General features: G+C 36.9%; 1 long non-coding RNA gene across 1 annotated transcript; it reads right to left on the bottom strand.

Moving 5' to 3' along the window:
* Window positions 1-124: 124 nt before the first annotated feature.
* Window positions 125-6016, bottom strand: LOC136838845 (uncharacterized). Its single transcript, XR_010853139.1, has 3 exons — window positions 5748-6016; window positions 1948-2043; window positions 125-1738 (listed from the first exon to the last, which is right to left on the bottom strand). It is a non-coding gene; the product is annotated as an uncharacterized lncRNA (long non-coding RNA).
* Window positions 6017-13337: the final 7321 nt, after the last annotated feature.

Genomic DNA, 13337 nt, shown 5'->3' with positions numbered 1-13337 from the left:
TATTATTAGCCAAGTTGCAACCGTAGTTGGAAAGCCTATTATTATTATTATTATTATTATTATTATTATTATTATTATTATTATTATTATTATTATATTATTATTATTATTATTATATTAGCCATGTTGCAACCACAGTTGGAAAGCCTAATGCCAAAAAAAGCCCACGGGCTCCAACGTGGACAGCAGCCAAAGTACGGGAAAACACACACACACACACACACACACACACACACACACACACACACACACACACACACACACACACACACACACACACACACAGCAATAAACTGTACGATGGAAATAACGGAGGAAGACTTTTAAAACTTAGAAAACCCAACAAGATACAAGCTATCAAATTATGAAGTTTGACTCATGTGACTGCTTAACACGAAAGCGTTTACACCTATCCGATTTTTGTAGTTTCAATGATTCTACTACTTGACTTTGAAGATCATTCTACGATTTGGAGATCATTCTACGATTTGGTCGCAGCTAAAACTAAACTTGCAGAAAGCTTTCAAAAGAATAAGCAACAGTATCAGAAAAAAAATAATCTGTGGTTACGTGATGGACGGTAACATGTAGGATATAGGATATTTGAACGGAAAAATGAGCCAATAGGACGACTGTGCTAGGTAATATGCAAATGCTAAATTTTGGAATGAGGCATGTATTAAGTTTTTTTTCAGATGTTCAAGTTGTGAGTCGGCCGCTAAAGATCAAACAGAGAAAATAATATTCAAGACATGTAAGAATAAAAACAATTCCTAATGATATATTGGTCTCCAAAAATGTTTGAGAGACTCGGTATACAGATTTTTTTCGTGCAACTGAGGAGACAGACCAGACGGGGTTCTCAAAAGTGAATCTGTAATAGAGAATGCCTCTGTCATAAAGATCACCGGTTTTTAAGGCCAAACCACAGTAAGCATATCTCATTTAAATAGTAGTTGTGTCATTTAAATAGTAGTGGGCCGAGAACACTACCCTGACAAACACCTGAGATCACATTCCAGTAGTTACGGTCACTGTAGAGTTCACTAGGAACTGCAGTCTGTAAGTAAAAATTTCAGTAAGCTATGCTCTCCATACTTGTCGTGAGAGTACGGCTTATAATACGAATACATATGAATAGATTCCACCTGATGCAACTTCTACTAATACTTATTTTTGTGTGTGTAATCAGTCTTAGATGCAGTCCACATTCCAGACTTAAATTTCCCAGAAAGAAAAATTATGGCCTAAAAATGTGTAAATATTAGGTGATCTGTGTTAATTCTTCACAAAATTGAGGACTTTTACGCAAATGGTAACTGCATTGCAAAGCTTTTAATGTGTGTTTTAAACATTCGACAAGGAAGGAATTGATATTAGAGAAATTGGATTTGGATTATTTTGACGATGTATGCTTTGAGTAACGTTAACGGCATTTATTAAACTCGTCTTAAATTACATACTGATTTCCTTCGTAAGGTTGATCTATTCTTTGGTTTATCTTTAATTAAAGTTTATGATTTTTAGTCATTAAGGTGAGCAACTGTCTCTTTATTTTATGAAGACTTTATGGCAACATCCATAGATGACTTACACAAATAGTTGCGTATTTAAAACCACATAGACTTCATACTTGTCTCCTTCAGACAGTACTCCAGCACTGCTTTTATCTGACATGTCAATCAGAGCACTTTCAAAGGTTCTACAAATCCAAATCTTGAAATACTGCTAACCCAATCTGTAGAATACATCATTAAACGATCACTGAAGATATCAATAACGTGAAAAAATACAAATTTTAAAGATCAGTGGCATTTATCATAGCTATACAAATATGAGCCATTATACAAGGTACACTTATGGTGCAGGTGGGAATGATGGAAGCTTGGATACCAGGTTTCAGAATTGGCAGTCACCTTTGTTGTTGGCACGTGGGTAACTACTCACCTTCACAGTATGCGTAGAGTCAGTTTTTCCTCGGCAGCTTGGCAGTTATGGGGTGGTAGAGGCGGGGTTATACCATAAAGCTTCGGATTTGTAAATCTAGAAAAAAACGCAAGTAATCTTTAAAATTTACATTTCTTCGTAAAAGGATACAAATCCTCTTCTTTACACGGATACTTATCCATATAGGAGTTGTTTTGAAATCATGGCTGTTTATGTGCCACCTTTAGGGTCAACTTCTGGTCAATTACATGAGCGTGGGACGTTTACTCTCGTACTTTCCTGTTTGACCAGACATTATGTGATCAGACAGGCAAGCCCTTATGCCAAAGTATGTCAGAGCCTCACTCTAAGGAGTAACACATGGAGATCTTGGTCCACAAGTAGCAGGGACTGCTTGGAAGGCAGCATACTATCAGTGAAAACCCTGATAGTGTGCCCTACTGCCCCCCCCCACCCCCGTCCCTCATCTGACAGGAGTAGAGGGAGTCACATGTACCAGATAATTATAGTCTCAGATAGGGCAGCTCTGCTGAGTAACTCACTTGCATCTAATCAAGCCGCCTTGAATATGGCACTTGTTGAGGATAGGAGGTGGATAAATAAAAGGAAAGCAACCCGTCACTTTCTTACATCCAGCCATTTTCACAGTAAACCTTAAAATGTATCCAAGGACTTCTTGTTGACATCCTGTAGGTAGAAAGAAGTAAAGATGGTCTGGTGGTATCACACCTGCGCTCAGTGGTTGTGGTACCAAAAAAGTTTCTTTTGAATGCCAGGGATGGTGCAGTGCCCTTTATGTTGTGTGCTGTCGTCCAGAGTATAAGGTCTGCATCCATTCCTGATGGCAAGTATGCCCATTTGATCACTTCATGAAACCAGAACTAGATAATGTTCTTGGATACCTTTCTTGTGCCTGCCAGTACTTAAGAATAAACAGTAGCACTGATCTGAGATGCCATGGCTCATACGAGACACAAATACATTTATTCTTTATCATTATCCATGAAATGTTGGGAACTGACCTATTTGTGTTTCACCAAATTCTGGTATGAAAATAATAAAGAATACAAGTATCATCACTCGAAGTTTTGCACAGTGCCAGTGTCAACTAGAACGTCTATAATGTCTAAGGCTTGTATAGTGGCCAAAAGAGGGTTTGTGGGGCTAACATGATATCCCGCGCTTGAGGTTTTAGCTCCTGATGAAGGCAGCACTGCTCAAAACTCCTTAGAAACATGGAAATCTCTGGCAAAGGCGAAGGATCCACATTCTTTAGAGAAAAATTGACCAGTAACCTGTAAATGAAGACTGAAAGGGATTTGTCATGGAAGAGGTATACATGGAACTTTATCTGCTGATTAATGATCTGACCAAAGATACAGTCCCTGGCATAATACCGATCAGTGGAGTTGGACCATTCTTGCTTGATAAATAACTGCTTTAGACTTTTTGACTGAGTAGACTTCTCCAGAACTCTCTGAGATAAATCTCTCTCAAGCAGGACATGCTTGGCAGTATCCATCTGCGAAATGCTAGTGCCTGCATGGACAGGTAATAATGTAGTAGATGTGGGCCAAGGGGGCAATTTTCTTAGCCCCTTCACAAGTCAAGACAGCCCAGGAATGACCAGCAGTTGAGTGATCAGTTTTTGAATCGGGCAGAATGGAGGGAAGGTAAAAATGTTGAGATTGAGTCACGGGGGCTGGAAGGCGTTCTTCGCGCCCCAGGGGCCTGATAACAACGAAGAGAACACTGAAAGTTTTCTGTTCAACTGCGTGTCAAGATCTGGCACTGGAGTCCTCGGGATTTTGAACAAGCCTTTTGCTATGTCCAAGTGTAGGAGCCACTCCATCCCAACTACATGACCAGACTGGGCTGGTGGGCTATCACATTCTAATATTATATGGGATGTACCCTGCTAACAGTTCTTAGGCGTTGCTGACTGCCCACTTGTGCATCTGTCTCGCCAGCGCACGCAAAGGTAGGGATATCTCTCTTCCTGGCTTGTGGATGTACAGCACCATGTTATGTTGTCACTCAGCAATATAGTGTGTCTCACAACTCCTCTTAGAGTGTGGCAGTACAAGTAGGGCTACCTCCATCTCAAGGATGTTGATCTGCAAGTAAATGTCATCATGGTTCCATACGTCTGAGATGAATGAACCATTCAGGTGTGCCCCATTCCACCGTCAAAGTGTCTGAAACAGCAGCATTTCTGGTGAGTTGGTGTTTAGAGAAACACCTGTTGTCCAACCACCACACAGGGTCCTCCTCTATCTCCTAAATCTAGTGTGTCGGGGGATCTGCCTTGTATGATCATCCCTTCTTTAGGCACCACTGGACCGAATGCATGTGAAGGCAACACTGTACTCTTGTGAACATTTGGGGGACTGTCGCAGCAATACAGTTAGGAAGAATGAATTTTGAAAAAAGCAGTGTGTACCGCAAGTGATTGTGTATATGCATTTGTCTGCTGATGCTATACAGAGCGAGTAGTTAGTGTTTTGTACTGTATTGGGAATATTTTTTTTTAAATATAATAAACATTTCATGCAGATCTTCATTGTGTGTGCGTGCGTGCATGGAAATTTAGTAAATTCGTACACCAAAACCCATTGTAAGCTACTTGAGCGTAGGCTATATATTGGATGAAACATTAAGTAAATATGTGGTGCACTGTATTTACTGATATGCACAATACATTTTTTCACGTTTTATCAAGGATATTAACTTATCAGGGCCAGAGTAAGCTCTTGTACGATAACATTCATAATCATTTTATCTCAAGCGGCAAAGCCACTTATACCACACATTTACTGAAATTGTACTTTTAAATCCAAGATATCCTGATTTTCCAGTGTCATGTAGATCAAAACATCACAGTCAAATAAGTTTTAATGTCAATAGCGAAATAAAACTGTAGAGAGAACAGAAAAAAATCTGTATAAAACAGATTCCATTTCCTGAGGATGGACTCTCTCTGGCCCAGGTTAATTTGACAGCACGAGAACGACGACCAGTGCAGTAGGCCGTAGCCTCACAGCTGATGCCCAAGACCTCAGCACCCTCAGACAAGGAAAGCTAGATGGACGAATAAAGACTTCGCCGTATTTATGAAAATGAGAAACTCTACTATTCATATATTGAAAATGTGAAGCACTACCGCCATAACAAGCCGCGGCATAAACAACCTATTTGTTAGTAATTTACGTCATGTTAACGAGCAACACTGGCATGTCTTCCTGGTATGTCTTCCGTGTGTATGTCAACACACACAGTAAGGATAATATCTAACTACATGAACATTAGTGCTGCTCGCTTGACCATCAGCGTTTGTTTGAGCAGACTTTAGACAAATCACAGACGAATCCAGACAAATCCTCAGATGATTGTGAGAGAGTGGAAACAAGCACAAAATACTGATCTCATATAATATTTAAAATTATTTCGAAGTTTTATGTGTACGATTAATTTTATCAGAGGCTGCAAGTTTTGTAGATAACGTGTTAATTTTTTACCGAGACTGCGTTTTATTTGGCTAACTTCGTGCTACTCCTGTACTCCAATAGAAATGATTGTCAGTTTTAAGAAGAATCACATCAGAAATATAGTTTGATGAATAAAAACAAAATATTCCTGATAAACTAAATGGAAACATTTGGATTACTTTATTTCTAGGAGAACCTCATAATAAGGAGCTTTATCACTTAAAATCTGTATTATTGTCATTTACCCCATACGCTTAAGATAAATTTGACGGGAAAAAATCGTTAAGTGTAAAGCCAGAAAGACGCCCTTACCTTGCGCATGGGTGTTCGCGTAGCAGGTGGGAAAAAGAACTGCCAGAATGAACGTGTACTTGAGCCATCTTGCCTTCTCTTTCTCCATGACTGTTGGGAGCTCTCAGACCACCGATAAATATACAGTATGTAATCGGAAGTACTGGCAATCTCCTGTAATAACAAATAGCCAACTTTCCGTAGGGTATTGTTATTAGATCGTGCTCCACATTCTCTTCAACTTACAGTCTAGATTGTACTCTCACGTTTAGCTCTGCCTTCCTACCACCTTATCAGACGTCTGTTTTATCAGTCACCGAGATATACTTTTATCAGATATGGTAACTAGTGCTCTGTGCTCATTTGCGTTGACGTTCATTGCTAAGAATCAATCAGTTGACTCTCATAATTAATGAAGTTATTGAGGGCGTACATTGTACCCAATATTGAAAAAAAATTAATATTCCAAGTAATTTTCGAAATTCATAACCTATCACTGAATGCCAGCTTCATTCGGTTTTACCAGAGGAGGGGGGGTTACAAAAACTTACCTGTACTAAAATATCAAAAGTTATCGTTACACCCTAAGTAAAAAATTTTTATATATTAAATACAGATCTTTAGGAGGGTTAAATAAAATACTGCCTTGAAAAATACTCGATTTATTATAGAACATTCATATAACTTCTTCATTACAACTATCATTTCAACATAACACTGATAAAAATGTTTAAATTTCCTCAAGAATCTAAAATCATTTACTTTTTTTTTTCCAGCGTCCAGTAGACCTGTTCCATAATGTTTCGATCACCAACGTCTTCTCCTTTTTGTTTACATAAAACATTCATTTCGAAATGAAGATGTAGTTTACAAATAACAGATCAATGGAATATTTTCCCTATCTAACTTTTCATGTGGTTCGTATATTCGAGAACTGAAGGAAAGTAACTATGCTCTGAAAATGTTTATTCCACCACTGACATTAGGCATTCGACGATTCTTGTTTGGTAATCACAGTTACCTCATATTAAAAAGGGATTTATTTATCTATTACTTTTCCTACAAAACATATCTAACAGTAATAGTTCACATGAAAGCATCCAGTCCCAAATTTGGAGAGGCAACCAATTCTGATACCACTTAAAAAGTCACTGAGATCTTGTTGCAAGTTACAAACAGTCACAGCATTGTTAAGTCTGAAAAGCAATGACGCAACCATAAAAGCCATTTTATTTATATCTGGGCATCATAATGTGGCTTGTTTTAGTCGGAGAAAAATGTAACAAAAGCAACAGATGTGATTTCCTTTGAGCTCAGCCTCCGAGATATTTCTAGCCTTCGACTTTGGATTCATTTTCTAAACAACTCTCGCACTCGATAGTAAATTTTACATAATCCTAAAAGGCATTTAATGATGTTACATTTATGGCAACAACATGCCGCTTGCGAAACCAATTTAAATACAAATGACTCGAAACAGATCATATTAACCAATTTGTCTGTTTTAAATAATACTCTTCTAGAAAGTCAAACCCTCATCCCGCGAAAAGAAAAATAGCTAAAGCTTACCAAATATTAATGTTACAGTTTTCTAAAATAACAGATTCAAAGAACAGTGCTGCTCTTTGTATGTAAGTGCATGACAATGACAATATATGGAAAATTTACTATCCAGCGGAAGGTTGAGTTTACTGGAAGTGTTGTATAATAGGGTATATATATATATATATATATATATATATATATATATATATATATATATATATATATATATATATATATATATTATATATATATATATATAGCTTCATCATTAAGAATTTATGCAAATGCATCAGAGCGATCACGGGATTTCCAGAGGCAAAGAGCACTGGCTGAGTACCCATTTTATTATTATTATTATTATTATTATTATTATTATTATTATTATTATTATTATTATTATTATTATTATTATTATTATTATTATTATTATTATTCGAAAGTTTACATATCCTAGTTGCTTTATCGCTTCCCCATATTTGCAATTTAACATTCGATTTCGAAGCTTTCATAGTAATGTCGTAAGATACTTGGAAGTGAGGAAAGCTTTTATCATCAGTTTTCAAGTTTCACAGTACTTCATTATCCTGATTACGTCTCTCGCTTATTTGTTTGTACTTGGTGAGCAAATGTGTATGTAAACATGGAATAGAGAGTAAACGAGGTAAGTGGGACTCGTGCAAGTTTTAAACACCCGCCACGAAGCAGTTCTGACTTTACAAAAATTTAGGAATATGTTATTTATTACGATCGAATTGGAGTGTTCCGTCAAACAGGATATAATGAAGTATTTTGAGCCATTGGTCGCGAAAATGAATGCAAAATTGCAAGTATGAACCACAAGAAATCTTTTGCTTTCCTAAGTTGATCATCATAAAATGCATGCTAAATGTAATAGAGAGAGAAAAAACATAAGTATCAATTACAGTAGGATGCTGTTACTGGCTGCTCTAGAACAAGAGCCCGTGCCAGCACAAGGCTGGCTTAATCTAAAACGAAAACAGTAGGGTGGGCACTTGTATACCAAATTCCTGTTCACAGAAAGCATAAAGTAAAAGAAATGTGCGTGCCATTGCCTTACCTTACCACATAAATCTTGTTCTTGAGGTTGTATTTCTTTATAAGCAGTCAATGGGAATGAAGCTGTTTGCAAGTCTTCTTAGGCGTCCAGGAATCACTTAACGTGGAAGAAAGGGTGCAATCACCAATTTTTCCCAGTACAGCTATTTTTCTTTGAGTGAATATTAGTGAATATTAATATCCACTTCAAAGCATGCGTCTTGTACGGAAAAGAATACCCTCGGACGCCGAAAAAAGTATTAAAATGTAGTAAAAAATGGCGTTCCAATAACCCTGATATTTCAACGTTATGAATACTGGAATTCACGTCTTAATATTAACATTGAATCAACAGCGTACACGGGACGTCGCAACATACATCATTTAACTTTTAAAACGACTTACCAAGGAAAGAACAACTGAAGCACACATCGCTTTTTCTTCAACGAAAGGATTTGTCTTTTCAGAAGTACTAACCTAATTAGCGCACTCATTTTTATTTTTACATACCTAACAGGTCATACTATAGAAGGCTACTCAACTAATGTCACCATTTTTAATTATAAAATCTACTACTTCCTCAGTAACCATGATCCTAATCAGCCCAGAAACGTAGCAAGTATTGCATGGCTATATAAAAGAACAACAATCAGTATCAATGACAGCTGCAAAATGTAAATAAAAACGAGAGCTATTATAACTATTTGGCACCGGCAGTTAAAATAGAGTAAAAAATATAGAGTTCGTATTCAGATTATGTACAAGGGGGAAGCATAGATATGACCTTTTTTTTGTTTCTTCAAACAAGCTGACTATATACATTTGAGCGGAAGAATGCTTTCCTAAGAATAGCTTAGTTACAATGATTCGCAGACAGACAATACTGAGCCGTGAAAGTAATTCCCGTAGTTTAAATTGAACCAGCTGTGATGAATAGCTTTTAATTGCTGGCATTCACTCCTACATCGTTGACTTTTGCCGAGCTTTTAAACAAGTAAAACATTTCATGCTCCCAGTATCATAATTGTAATGTTGATAGAATAAACCCACCCAATGAATTGAGGGAACGACGAGAATACCTTTAGGAGACTGGAAAGACTAGGTTCCTTTTCAGACGAGATCGCAAGGATGATAGAGCAGCTGCCGGCGCTGCCACTTGCAATATGCCGTCTGAGTGGGATCAAACGCATGCGAACATCTCCGCACACTGATAGCACTGCTACGGATTAATTCCTGTTACGACAACGCTGCCAAAAACTGGTACTACATATGATACAGTTTCATTCATGTTTCAGCAACGTTGCCGAACGCGGCGACAAACTAAGAGTACTTATAGAGTAATTTTGTTTACGGCAATGTTGCTGAACGTGGCTACAGTATTGAATGGCTGAATCTGGAAGTGATTCTACTGTACCGTTTCCTATCCGTAACACATTCTAATGCAACACCTGAACAATAAATAAATTGAACATCTTTGGAATACTAGATGGGGCAATGATTTTTCTTGAACACAACATCGGTTTTTCAATTTAGAAATGATCCAATATGCAGTTACATTTCAAAAAGCTGAACTGTACATTAAATAAATGAAAAAGTACTTACACATGTATATACAATGGCACTACGCAATCAACTTTTCATATTTATATACCTCGTATTTTTGGATAAGTGTTTGACTGACAGCCTTGAATCTAGATGATGGGATTAAAAAAAAACTTTCACGCCAGGATTCGTCTCGGTGTTATGACGGTTAGCGCCGTTCAGCATTATACGCCCGGTCCAGTTCGTAAGTAACGGCCCACTTGATCAGTTGAACACGCATGAAAAATTATTGGGGATCGAGGATTTGAGATTCCATTTCGTAAGGCCGTCGTATATACATAGATATGGTAGAATACGTTGATCTACACATGTTTGGGCACTATCACAAATAGATTAGCCAATCGGGGAACGCGAAAATATATCTGACAGGCATTTCACTGGATATTAATACAATTCTTACAAAACAAGATCTCGGATTTCCTCGGGGAGGGGACATATGTAATCCTGTCTTATCTCCGGTCAGGTTCTTCGAATGGTTGAAATGACTTTTCTAGACTGTATGGCATCTTCAAGTGCCGCGTCTCGAGATTTAGATCTTGTCAAGTGATGCAGCTGGGGAATAAAAGAATCCTTAATATAAACGTTAATACAAAGCCTGTTTTGTTTATATACAAAGCTACTTCGATTGCTAATGGGCCAAACCACATTGGGCTTCTTTTAGGACAGAGTAAGGTTAAATACAGGTTAAAGTATATCTAATAGCCTCTCTAATTACATAAAAAACATACTGCTATTTTGCGGTTTATTTCTAACCCCCCACCCCCCACAACCTTAAAGAATCAGTGTTTTTTATAGCATCAGTTCATAGCTCAACATTTTTAAAATCTGATATATAAGTAACAATCTACTAAGCCTGCTTATCATTCACCATTAAAATTTAGGTCTCATATTTACATTAAACATGAAATATTTCATATATGATAAACAGTATAGAAAATTAAATCCAATATCCATAAACTTTCTATATAAAACTGGAAGCATTGAAGAGAAACTATTACTCGGGATACAATACTTTCATTATATTAATTAACAGCGCTCTAGTAGGGAGAAACAAAACTACATTGCATCTGCATATGGCGAGACTTCAATATTTCCGCAAGGGAGAGATTCGAGAATTTCAACCCTTCAGCTGTACATACCCCTGTGCATTGTCTGAAATGCAGCTGGCATTGTATTTCAAAGAAAAATTGTGCAGAACAGTTGTGAAATGGAGACAACTGTACCAAATGCTATTAAGACAATACCCTACAAAGCAATAATGTCTAATAATCTGTCTACTGAAAAGAAAATTTTACATTCGTACGGTTAACCATAATACTAGGAACTGAAAATAAACTAACAAAACAGTGGCTTAGATATTTTTTTTACACAGTTCACGTTCAGTTGAGTTGTCTCCTTCCCTAAACTCGTACAACTGATTTCAATTATCGTTAGAGTTGAGAAGCATTACAGTGAAGTTAGTCTTAACATACCTTCATCTTATATCTTCATTGTCCCTGTTACACTAATGAAAGAAAATACAGCGTTAAATACAAATCATATTAATATGATGAACGGAAGTTCACACTTGAAAAAAAAAGATATTGCCGTATTTGAAATGCGCTTTTCTCTCCTAAATGTTGCTAATGATCAAAGACAACCTATTTTAAATACTAATTTTGCCTAAATACTTCCATCGAGTCAAGCAAAAACAATTTTTGAAGAAATCTGGTTTTATGTAACAGCTTGGAATCAATTTCGATTTTCAAATTTCACATGCTAACGACAATTCAACAGACATGGAAAACAATTAAGAGAAGTCAGAACACTTGAGTACTGGCAGACAGCATAAGAGAGCACCGAGTCCGTATTTTCAGCCTTTGATGATCTGAACCGGACTTCAGGGTCGTTTTGAGTAGATTTCTCAACAAGAGAGCAGAACATGAATGGATAATTGAAAGGAATGTGGGCCAACTGAATTTAAAAAAATTATGACGAAGATTCAGAACGGACGAAATTCTCTCTCTCTCTCTCTCTCTCTCTCTCTCTCTCTCTCTCTCTCTCTCTCTCTCTCTCATTTATACATATATATCGCTCATATATATAGATATGTATATATATGTATATATATTACAATATGTATATACATAAACTTGAAGTTGTGTAATGCATGTATCTATTTACATACATGTACACATGTAAATACAAATACTCAAATATATACATACATATGTGTATGTATATATATGTTTGTGTATTTATATATATGTATATATATAAATTGGAAATAGACATGCATCCATGTCTTTATATGAAGCGCGATGTAAATGCACATGCAATCATTTTCACTGGAAATAATCAGAATGAATTTGTTAAATCATTATATTCAGTACATTGAATTATGCACTTGAAAGAGTTCGCCAATCATTTCTAAAGGCAGATTAATTGTTCGTATTCAAACCCATATCAGGCCATTTTTAATAAAAAAAAGTAAAAGCATTAAACTATAAAATTACTGATAAAAAGGACCCATTTTCCAATAATCACATCTTTAGTGCTTTTACGAGTTATTAGAAAATTACCCAGTGACATTAAATCCTTAGCGTCCTCTCGGCCCCTAGCTGCAACCCCTTTCATTCCTTTTACTGCACCTCCTTTCATATCTTATCTTCCAACTTGCTATCCATTCTCTCCTAACAATTGTTTCATAGTGCAACTGCGAGGCTTACCTCCTGTTACACCTTTCAAACCTACCTACTCTCAATTTCCTTTCCAGGGCTGAATGACCTCGTGGGTCCCAGTGCTTGACCTTTGGCCTAAACTCTATATTCCATGTTCCATCCATATATTTTTACCTCGAGGTCTCCCAGGTGACATTTGTGCTGAGCACAGAGATGGACTCGCACCAGGTGTTATACTTCCGTACAGCAGCTCAACTCTTCAACTGAAGAAGGTACTTTCCCATATCACTGGTAATGTGCTGGTGGTTGCTATAATTAAGTTTCAGCCCACTTGAGGCCAATGGCTATGCGTTTTTTTTTTGGCACATTGACCTCTGTGCCATAGCAAGGTTCATCTCAGAAAATCAGTATAATCCCAGTACCATTGTTAAAAAACCTTAAAGGTAATGTTTCATACCAGTGTGGAATAGTAGGATATGACGATGAAATTATAGATATCTGAAATCAACCCATACCGAAATCTCATAAAGAAATTGATCAGGCCTGACCGAAATCTCATAGAGAAGTTAAATCAGACATCACATATCTTAGGCTATTCTAAAAATTCAAGCTGAATGGTCAGCCTGGATGCAATGATTTATGAAAATGGGCATTCTGTGTTAGCAGACCAATATCAAAATATCAGTGTGCAATCACTCACAACTGAACTACCAGAACTTTGCTTCAAGTCACAGGAACCAGACGAAGT

The sequence above is a fragment of the Macrobrachium rosenbergii genome, chromosome 5 (assembly GCF_040412425.1).
Source record: "Macrobrachium rosenbergii isolate ZJJX-2024 chromosome 5, ASM4041242v1, whole genome shotgun sequence".
Classification (NCBI taxonomy): Eukaryota; Metazoa; Arthropoda; class Malacostraca; order Decapoda; family Palaemonidae; genus Macrobrachium; species Macrobrachium rosenbergii.
The sequence above is the reverse complement of the archived record's forward strand: the minus strand, read 5'-3'. Positions and strand labels throughout refer to the sequence as shown.